The sequence below is a fragment of the Chelonia mydas genome, chromosome 5, assembly GCF_015237465.2.
Source record: "Chelonia mydas isolate rCheMyd1 chromosome 5, rCheMyd1.pri.v2, whole genome shotgun sequence".
NCBI classification, from domain to species: Eukaryota; Metazoa; Chordata; order Testudines; family Cheloniidae; genus Chelonia; species Chelonia mydas.
In genome coordinates this window covers 27,710,862-27,721,931 of record NC_051245.2, presented here as the reverse complement: position 1 = coordinate 27,721,931, position 11,070 = coordinate 27,710,862, and the positions used below count along the sequence as shown (strand labels likewise).

The window sequence follows — 11,070 nt, the reverse complement described above, 5'->3', positions numbered from 1 at the left end:
TTGGTCCAATAAAAGATATTACCTCACCTACCTTGTCTCTGCATATTACTTTATACTTTCAGAGTTAGTTGCAACCCAGTTCATGCTCAGGAGAAAAGACTTTGTCTTTCAGTGGTCAAGAGTTAAAATAGCCATGGAAATCTCATTGATCTCTCCCCAAAGAAAATGACTTTACAACCACCTGCTTAGGCTATTTCTGTATTATCATTTCAATCAGAATTTCAAGGATAAAGAACAAACAGTGAATAAAAAAACATGCTATTTTAGTACAAAGAAAGGGGAAAGTTATATGGTTTTCTAGTCAAGTAATGATTTATTATTTGAAAATACAGTCTATGGGAGCTGTACCACTAACATTTCCCAGCAGCTAAGTGACTGAGATAAGCCTTTACGCAGCTAACATCGAGCTACATTTTACATAATGCAAGGAGACTGTTGTTGCCAGTTACTAATCTAAACAATTGAGCTGTACTGCACAGCTAGGCTGACTGCTGGTTGCCTTATGTGAAATGTAAAACATGGAGAAACCAGAAATGTCAAAATTAGTCCATCCTAGAGAGGGGGGACTATGGGGTGAGGTGAGATAAGAGTGGAAAAGCTTCACCACTCTCCAGAGGATGAATTCTAACCCATAACTTTTCCCAATAATTCCATTACCAGAACTCTACTATTTGGTTTTCAACGAGTAGGGGTCAACATTGACCAGGTAACTGCTGGCACTGTGAAAGGTGACAGCCAAATGGAAACCACTGTAAGTCGACATGCAAGGATAGAGAATTTATTGCTGAGCGAGAAGCAGTCTAACAACTCCCAGAATACAGTGCACATGGCTGAAGTTACCAAACCCAGACACCAGATGGTATTCTAAATGAAATACATTCACATTACAATTGGTAGTATTCTGATTAAGCCTTCAGCCTTGGTAACAGGCAGTTTGTAGCAGCTGCCACTGCCCTGGGAAGCAACAATTCTTTCTCTGCTCCCTTCATGATCCCAGGGAGAGCTAACTTCCTGTAGTCTTTTGATGGATGTTATTTTCCTCCCTTATGCAGCCACAGCTCCTCCTGCTCAGGGGATGGAAGAAGCGCTGGGTGTGAAATCTCTGTCCTTCCCCTGTTCTGAGGGAAAGACCAAGATGGCGGCACCAGGTGTGCGATGAGTCCTCGCTCCTCCTTTTCTCTGGGCGTCCACATAAGACTGAGTCCCAAACTAGGCCTAAATTAATGAGAACAGCAGATGTCTGTGAATCCAAACCACCCTGAACTTCCAAGGGTTTGGGATCTACATCCATATGGTGCAACTTGTGGCCATCTCAAATTAGAATATAAAATAAAAGGCAATTGAACTTTGAACCATAGAACTGGTTTGTTTTTCATAGGGTTGTCAGTTTGGGCTGGTTCCTATTTCATTCAGCTGAGCTGCGCTCCCACCATTTTAATCTTCTCAAAGTATAAAGCTGTGAAATGTAACATTTCTACCCTGTTCCCTAGTACAATTTCACATTGCAAAGGAGTTTCCTGGGGCATGTCCTCGGAGAAGACTCCAGTACACACCCAAGCAACATTTGCATCATAGTGTGTTTCACAGTCACATAGAATCAATGCATGATACTCATTAAAAATGAAGATGCTCAAATCCCTATAGTCCTGATCTTGCCATCAGCTGGGCTCTGCACAGCTGCAGGATTCTTCCCACTTGGATCTAATTGCAAGACTGGGGCCAATTTTACTAAAGAATAAAAAGAAGAAACAGAAATGGTTGCCCTTGTTTTCCTTTGCTTGGTTGCAAGAAAGCACAATATCTAATAATTGTGTCTAAAGAGCAACACACAAAATAGGAAAACTATATAAGAAATCTAACACCACAGAGCAAAGCTAAACTGGAAGTTTTTACATAAACTTTTAGAGCCAGATGCAAGTTAGTAAAATCCTAGCAACTGGTCACAGATAACTACAGACGATTAATGTACTGAAGAGAGAACACCCATTTCAATACTTTAACTGTGCAAGTCAGTGTCCTTTTTACCTGACCTTTGGCTGTTCTGGTGAATTATTACAACCTGATACATCTGTTCTGGACAATGAGTATCACACACAGATATAATAACAAAGATTTTAATTTGCTGGAGAGTGAAAAGTATGTAAAGTCTGAAAATAGATGGCATGGTCTTCATCCAAACCCTGTTAAAGTTTCTTGGAGTCTTTCCATTAGTTTAAGTGGGCTTTTGGATCAGGCCTGACATGCAGAATAGTTTGGCTCATACACTAATATTTGTATTCATGGAGAGGAGTGCTCCTCGTGGGTAGACCTTGAGGGTGGGATTTTCAAAAGAGCTCAGTGTTAGCCCAACTCTGCTCAGCTGGGAAATGTTCCCTTTACCTCACTATCTGCAGAGTTAGGCCAATGCTGAGCCCTTTTGAAAGTCCCAGACATTTCAGATGTAAGGTTCGGTTCAAGTTTTGAGTGAAGATCTGGGCAGGAAGTAGAGAGGGGCCTTCTACGTAAACCCCTTAGATAATTATCCCATTTGTATGTTTGACCCTGGTCAGAAATATTTGTACTTCAGTTGAAATGAGAGCAGGTTTGCATGGTTTTATTGTTTGCACTGCTTTAAGACATGTGTTGTGCGTTTTACCTAATTATAGAGGAATTCTTGTGTTATTTTGAAATTAATTACAATCATTTGAAATATATTTGGCAGTGAAGGGGGATCCTACTCTGTAGCAAAAAAAAGAGTTGAAATGCGTTTTAATGTTGCAATTTTGCTTTCATACTTGTGGGTATCACAAACTTCCACTGTCTCCTTATATCTCTTTTGAACCTATGAAAAATCCACTTGCCTGGTACTGGTGCCCAATAATTCTGCTAACCATGTATGATGAGACAATGGAAGTAGTGACTCAAAAGAAGAGCTTTCCAACTATTGGTTTAATCTTTCTTTCTAAACATGGATGTTCATGAAACAACCAGATTTCAAACAGAGCAAAATGCTCTGGTTTTGCTCTGCAGTAAAGATTTGTCTGGCTTTGTCATATGAAATCATGATTTTATTTTGTCTCTGCTTGATGTTGTGAATTCCGTGGTCCTCCCAGGATAGTACGTTGAGAAAGTACTGGGAGAAATTGGCAAGATTACAAAAGTTAGGGAAACTGCACATTTTGTTTTGTTGCATTTATAAGTGATAAAAGAAAAAAAAGTCAAATAATTTTCCCTTTGGAATACATGTACACCAACCACAAAAACAAAATAATTGGGAATTACAATGATAAGAACTTTCTGCTGTAGCCTTTTCTTTAAGAATCTTTGTGCTAAAGTAGCAGAAAATTAGAGTACTGAAGATAAATAATCCACTTGTCTCTATATCCATAGCAAATGCCAGAGGCAGTATATTCAGTTTCTTTGATTTCAACCACAGGGCCATGAAGGCTACAAAGGTAAGAGTTTTTTCCCCACAATCCTATTCCTAAATACCATCATAATGGATTATAATAAATTGCACTGCTTTGAGGATGAGTGCATCACTTTTAAACTAACAGCCTTCTATTTGGTTTTCTGGCTTTCCATTTTGAAGGACCTTTTTCTAGTGGTATGATTAAGGCTACGATTTTGTCACGAAGGTCAAGGAAGACACGGAATCTAGGACTTTCAAAGACCTCCGTGACGTCAGCCCACATGGCTGGGAGCTGCAGGGTTCCGCTGCCTCCCCCAGCGGCAGGGAGCTGTGAGGTACTCCCACTGCCTGAGGCAGCAGGCCCCCAAGCTCCCAGCTGCCATGGGCAGCAGGGCTACCTCATAGCTCCCCATCAGCTGTGGCGGCAGGGGGAGCCCTGGCAGCGGCCTACCCGCCATCAAAGCAGGGCAATGGGACTCTGGAGATCTGAGCCCCCATGGGTGGTGGGGATCCCAGAGCTCCCAGCCACCTCACAGCTGCCCAGTCCCTTCCCATTTTGTCATGGATATTTTTCGTAAAAGTCAAGGACAGGTCACAGGCTTCTATGAACTTTTCTTTTTTGCCCATGACCTGTCTGTGACTTTTACTAAAAATATCCATGACAAAATCTTAGCCCTAGGCATGATTAAATATTCAGCTCACTGTTCAAAGTGTTAGCTGCAGAGATAGTGGAGGATTGTGTCAAAAGGATCGTGTCGAGGATCAGTTTTTACACCACAGGTGCCATTTTCCTCCCTCATGAATCACCCCAGTCTCATTATTTGTTTAAGAATAAGGGTTTGCCCAATGTTTTCATACAGTATTTGTCCAATGACTTTGGTAAATAAGCTATGTTTTTCCCCTCACTGATACTGTACTTGATATAAGGAAATGTTCGCTCTAGTGAGCCTTCAAATAAAAACATGTCACTCACCCCTGAGGTCTAGACTCAAAAACTACAGTTAAAGTGACCTGAGCTGTTTGCCAATGTACCAAACCCAACTGGACAAACGGCAGTGGCAAAAATATTTGTTTCCCCTCCAACCTGCTTCCTCCTTCCTGGTCTATCTTAATCTCACCTTCCTTCTTTTCCCACATCCCCCAAACTTCTTCTCCAGCATCAAATGAATGTGCTTTTCAAACTCCTTTATATTTCGTGTGGCATTTCCCTGGTACTTTAGTCCACATATTCAGTAATTACTAAAAGAGTTGTGATGGGTTGGATCACAGAAACCCGCAGGGGACTGCCACCTGATGTGCCAAGACTACTTCTGCCCCTGCTTTCCTGCCCTGTCAGCACAGGATTTCAGTGCCCTGCCTGGTTTGAGCCAGACCCACTAGCCTGCTGCAAACCCAGATGCGGCCTTGGTGCACCAGAGGTTGGTCCTGGCAGAAGTCACCAGAGTCGGAGACCTCCTGGACTACGACCGGGGAGACTGGCTGGATCCCCTGACACTCGCTCAGTGCATGGGGCTCTCCAGACCTTGTACTCCCCTGCACGTACTTCAGGAGGTGAGGGCCGCTTTGCCGCCTGCTGCTCGGGTTTACCTTGACTGGGTCCTAAGAGAGGGCGTGCCCCGCCCACCCCCACCCCAGGCCCTCCGGACCTTTTCATCGGTCCCCTGCCCCATGGACCCGACCGACCCCCCCGCCCCTTCCCCGTGAGCCGGCTACACGAGCTGCAGCCGGGCCGTTTCCAGACCGCGCCAAGGAAACATCTATACACGCTCATGCTCCACACCCTTCATATCCTCACCCTCACATCCCACCCTGACACAAAGTGGCGGGATCTTCTGCCACCTCTAGAGGGTGAGGCGCCCCGGTGGGCCGGCCTATATTCCACCCTGGTCCCGAGGCCCGTCAGGGATATCTGTTGGCAGCTCCTTCACAAGGCCGTGAGCACGGGCGTGTACATGGCGCGGTTCACCCCAATCCCGGACACCTGCCCCTTTTGCAGCATGAGGGAAACCCTGGCGCACGTATACCTGGAGTGCGCCAGGCTGCAGCCTCTATTCTGGCTCCTCGCAAACTTTTTGTTAAGATTTTGGTTGCACTTTTCCCCTCACCTCCTTATCTATGCACTCCCTATCCGTGGCCCCACTAAGTCACGGGACCTCCTGGTCAACCACCTCCTGGCCCTGGCTAAAGTGGCCATCTATAAAACCAGGGTGAGGAGGTTGGCCAATGGAGTCTCCTGTGACTGTGGGGCCTATTTCCGATCCTCCGTCCGTTCATGCCTCCGTGCAGAGTTCCTCTGGGCGGCATCCACTGGCTCCCTTGACGCCTTCGAGGAGCAGTAGGCGCTGTCCGCGGTTCTCTGCTCGGTGTCCCCATCCGATTCCCTTCGTTTGACCCTTCGACCGCACTCCTGTCCCTGTTCATTAGTTGTCCACCGTAATTATTTGGTTTTCCAGGTCCTGTGGACCTCCCTCTTAGGCTGGGGGTGGATCCTTTAGCACTTCCTGGATCCCAATCAGGCAAACCCAGACCAAGGTCTGAACCACATACCCTAACAGCTGTAGGCTTAACTGAAAGCAGCTTACAGAAGTGTTCCTGTCTTCAACACTCAGATGCCCAACTCCCAATGTGGTCCAAACCCTAAATAAATCCGTTTTACCCTGTATAAAGTTTATACAGGGAAACTCATAACACTGAGAGAGATATACACAGCCAAGCCACATTCCTGGGAAAGCTCAGATGTGGACTGGCATCTCCAAGTTCATTGTTGGCTAAAGGGCTTTTTGATTGGGCACTTAGTGAGAATAGTTTTTTCTCAGGAAGCTGACCAACTGCTTCACTAAAACCTACTTAGAATCAGACAAGTATACAGACAATATTCATAACTTCGAACACAAAAATGATACATGCATACAAATAGGATTAATAGATCCAGTAGATCATAACTTCTACAGAGATATGTTACATGGCATATGTAGCATAAAACATATTCCAGTTATGTCATATATATACACTCATAAGCATATTTCCATAAAGCCTTATCGGGGGCACCATCACAAGAGCTATAACTAGACCTATAAGAAATAGCTACTCATGAGGCTGAAGGGTTATTTCCCATCATGGACTACTTAAGAACTGCCTTGGATCAGAAGCTATCTAAAGCAGTGGTTCTCAAACTTTTGTACTAGTGACCCCTTTCACATAGAAAGCCTTTGACTGTGAACCCCGCCCCCCCTTATAAATTAAAAACTCTTTTTAATATATTTAACACCATTATAAATGCTGGATGCAAAGTGGGGTTTGGGGTGGAGGCTGAAAGCTCGCAACCCTCCATGTAATAACCTCCCAACCCCCTGAGGGGTCCTGACCCCAGTTTGAGAACCCCTGATCTAAAGAGACAGAAATTGTCAAAATAGCAAAAGGTTCACAGAGCAATGCCTCAAGGTTCTGGTCCATGCTGATTAATTTATGTATTAATGATCTGAAAAAAAGAGGGTGAACTTTTCTTAACAAAGGCACTGAAGTTAGCAAGAGTAACAAAATCCTAAATTGTCCCAAATTACACTGGGGTTCTGGATTCTGTGTGAACCCTTTGCACAGCCACAGCTATCAGAGTCCTGTACCCTTAAAGTCTTTTCAACCTGAAGAATTTAGCTAAATTACCTGCATCACTCCCTATTATAATTTTAAAATCTTCTATTTGGTTATTTTTTGGTTACTCCCCTCTTTTCCATTGAAAATAATCCTGAATCCCTAAACTTTTCCTCGTAACTTCCTTGTCTATATGGGAAAAAAAAATCCATAGCCATGAGTCTCAGAGCCTGGCTCTGCAGACTCAGGCTTGCGAGGTTCTCACCAGAGTGCTAAAAACAGCCATGTAGACATTCTGGCTTGAGTTGGATCTCAATCTATAAAGCCCAGGAAAGGGGATGGATTTCGGATCCTGAGCCAAAACGTCTACAGAGCTATTTTTTGCGAGACCCAGGAGCCCAAGTCTGTAGACCTAGGCTCTGACACCTGCTTCTGTAAAGGGTGTTTTGAAATGTAGACATCCCTCAGATTCCTCAGGCCCAGTACAAAATATTAACTTTGCTGCACGCTCTTACGAAAATAATATTCATCCTGATCTAGTGTGAGCAGTAATGTTCCCCACTGTCCCAGAGGGGCTCAGATAAGTCCCATGTACAGTAACAATATTACCTTTTTGTATCTCAGCTACTACAAGTTACTTCCTCATTTGCCTGCTCTGTATTAATGCTCTACACTTGGATGATGGTTTCAATGATTTTTCCAAGGTAGCCTCTTGATCACTATGATTGTTCCATTCAGCACATATTTCCTAGCTCCTGGGCTAATTACTCAACATATGTTTACACTGAGCAACCTTTGCCATCTCTTGACCCAGTCACCTAAATAATCCAAATCCTTTTTGAATTTGTTTGCATTATCATCTCACAGTCTGCTTTGCAGTGTTAACACCTGCAAACAGGGACTTTTATTGTCAGTACTCTTCACCAAATCATTTTGATACGTGTCACCCTTCTGCCAAGCGGTGTCAGCAGCAAGAAGGGCCAGGTTCAAAACGTAGGGGGTTCTGTTAACGTTACACAAGAACCAGTTCAGAACCAGCTCACCCAGAAATCTGGGGACACTAAATACCACCCCTGAGCGCTTCTAGTAGGCAATACTTCCCCACTCACAAGCAGAGTCTGGGTATAACAAAAAGAAAACTTACTAAGGGGAGAAGGAACACAGCATTAGCTTCAGTAAACACAGCACCAATGACTCAGAAGTATGCAAATAATAGGTAAAACACCCACTCCACAGTATCTTGGGCAGTAGTTCTTTGACTCAGTTTCCCACCTTGCAGTGAGAAAGTCCTGTGGATAAATCTCCCTTTAACATACCTTTTCCCCTTTCCCTCTGTTGATCCCCCACTCACATGTCGTTGCCAGAGATGAGCAAAGTCCTGTAGTCCAGGAGTAAATTCAGGTGTGTTCATCTCCAGCTCCTGAAGGTGGGGAAAGATAAGCGATGTCTTTGTACGAGGAGACTTTGGCAAACTAGTAAAGTGCCTGAAACCACTACGGCTTATTGCTAAAAGCAGCCAAGTCAGCAGACTTAGCTTAACCAAGGCAGGAGGGGAAGAGGGTTTTGGGGTGTCACAGAGAAGGCAGCTTGACCCCACGTCCTTCCTGATAAGAATTGTGTTGAAGTTGCTGATACATGCATCTTAGAAGAGCAGGATGTGCCCCAGGAATGTCTATTGAGGCCTCAAGGCTGCAAACTCTAGAAAAACCCATACCTGGTTAATCGATAATTGGAAGGAGCCTCTTGCTTGCCCATTGGAACTGCTTGCTTAACAAGTTTTCTTTAAGGGATATGTCATTCTATTACTAATGTATAAATAAGGGGGGAAAGTTTGAGGTAGGGGGACTCTCTCTCTCTGGATGCATCTTGTGTTTCCCAGCGGGCTGCTGCTGTGCCACTCGAGAGCCACACTCAGCTTTGGTAATTATCAAGGGTTGGGGTGTTTTACTAACCTCTTGCGGACGTGTGTATAAGTGCTTGAGACTAAGTAAAGTGTAGCTTTAAGTGAAAGCACTCGTGTTGTCCTGTTTGTGCTAGCCATCTATCAGTCGGATGGCCATGTCTCCCCTGATTTATTTCCTGACACCACCTCGCACAGAGTAAAAGTTACCAAGAGCTTTGGGTTGAAAGAACCCCAGGTAACATCTTCACCACTATTGCTTTGCCACTGCCACAGATGTAGCTCACTTCTTAGCACTTTCAGCTCTTGCTGATTTGATTGGGTAGGGGGGAACCTCTCTGCTATTACCTCCTGTGTGTTATCTTTCAACTCAACGCTGTCTCCGTATCAGGACTAAAGCTCAGCCCCCTAGACCATCTTACGATTGTTTTCAGCTCTAATAGTCACTTAGAAGAGATAAAGACTTTCAACTGAATCTTAGCAGCTGTACCTTTAAACACTGAAAGGGCAGAATCAAATAGTCTCTAGCATCCTCAAACAATCCTCATCCCCCCTACAACTTTTAACTGGAGATTGGTCACTACTCCATGCACTTAGAGAGTGAGGGTAAAGTTGTGGCAACAATAACTAATATTACTCTGTTAGGGCATAGTAAGTACAGTTCTGCTGCTCTAGAGTCATGTAATAAGGATAACAACGTTTAATTACCTCTGCATCCAAATTTTAGGTGAATTTTAAACCAAAATGGCCAGAATTGATCAATGCGATGAAGTAGGTGTGTCTATGCAAACAAGTTATGTTCTTTTCCCCCAGGTCATCAATAGATGGCAGGAGAGAGCTCACTCAGACCACCAACTTCCATATGCTACACTGGAGTCAATCCTATTCATGAATTTGAATGCGATTAAGACAATTGTCACTAATAATAATATTCTATGTGTAATATTTTTTCATCTTGTAACAGTCCATTTCCCGGTTAGCCACAGGGTTGGTTTTTTTTTTTTAATGTAAGTCCTCTGTTCTGTAGTTGTTCTGTAGGAGAGGTTTCATGCCTTTATAAAGAAGTCCTAAATCAGTAACAGAATCAGCAGTAAATAATGGCTTAGTTCTCATTTTCAGATAAAGCATTAATTGTCCTCTAATGCTTTGCACAGGGCATTAGCGAGCCAACTCCCAGAACAATAAATGAAAATTGCAGTGTATTTGCCCTCCCCCTGATATGTACAGCTTTAAAAAGGCAGATGGGTGTGTATTCTCATACAAAGCACAGTAAATCACAGATTATTCACATCAGAGATTGATGCCCTACAAGGGTTTGCTATGATAATACATGGGATAGAATCTTTAAGTGGGTACATTTTCACTAGGTCAGCATCTTGCTCCATAGTTTTTAATACAAACTTACAAACAAATGAAATCACAGCAAAAAAAGTTGCTTTAATAATTCCCCCAGAGCAAAAGAAACTTATTTCTACTTCATAAGGAAAACAAAAAATCCTTACCATGAGCATATAGGTATAGCTTGGGTGAAATAAAAGATAGCATTTGAAAAAGTACATCATCTCCAGGAGGTCTGCTGCACCTTTATCTGTGCTTATTACTGATTTATTGGAAAGCAAAGCTGCTTAAGAAAGCAAATTGCCAGCAATTCAAGAACATGTAAGAGGCGGACTGAAGGCTTGATCAATTCTCCTTGAAGTCAATGGGTGTCTTCCATTGATTTTGGTGGGTCCCTGAATTCCTCAAATCTCTCTTTGCAGACTAATTAATTGTTTACTGTGAAGCAAATAAAAGGTATGGTCAAAGGCATTAAAATTATCCCCACTTATAACTAACAAGGACCAAATGTATTGAACACATTCAGCACCAATTAGTCGGATACCAGAAAAATACTAAAAGCTGGTGTTTCTCTTGTTGCTTCCTGTCACTGCCTGTGTTTGGGGTGGTGTGGAGCTGCACTGCCCCAGCAAGAGCATTAGGGGAGGCATGTGCTTCTGAGAGACAGAATGCTACCTGGCCTGGAGCCCTCAGCTGTGCAGGGGAGCTCTGCAGCATGCCTTCCCTGATGCAGCCAGTTAGTTTGTCTTGCCAGCACTTGTGGCATGCAGCATGGGATTCTCATAGGATACAGGGACAGTGACTACAACCAGACCTTGTGTGGGGCCCATGTGAATGGGAATAGAAAACTTCT

The 11,070-nt window shown here is 43.6% G+C and overlaps 1 long non-coding RNA gene across 2 annotated transcripts; it reads right to left on the bottom strand.

Annotated features, from left to right (window-relative positions):
* Positions 1-632: 632 nt before the first annotated feature.
* On the bottom strand, positions 633-10,649 carry LOC122465954. 2 transcript variants are annotated; one of them, XR_006291114.1, is made up of 3 exons: positions 10,382-10,649; positions 8,296-8,399; positions 633-1,215 (listed from the first exon to the last, which is right to left on the bottom strand). It is a non-coding gene; the product is annotated as an uncharacterized LOC122465954 (long non-coding RNA). The 2 variants fall into 2 exon arrangements; XR_006291113.1 differs by having other exon boundaries at positions 8,331-8,399.
* Positions 10,650-11,070: the final 421 nt, after the last annotated feature.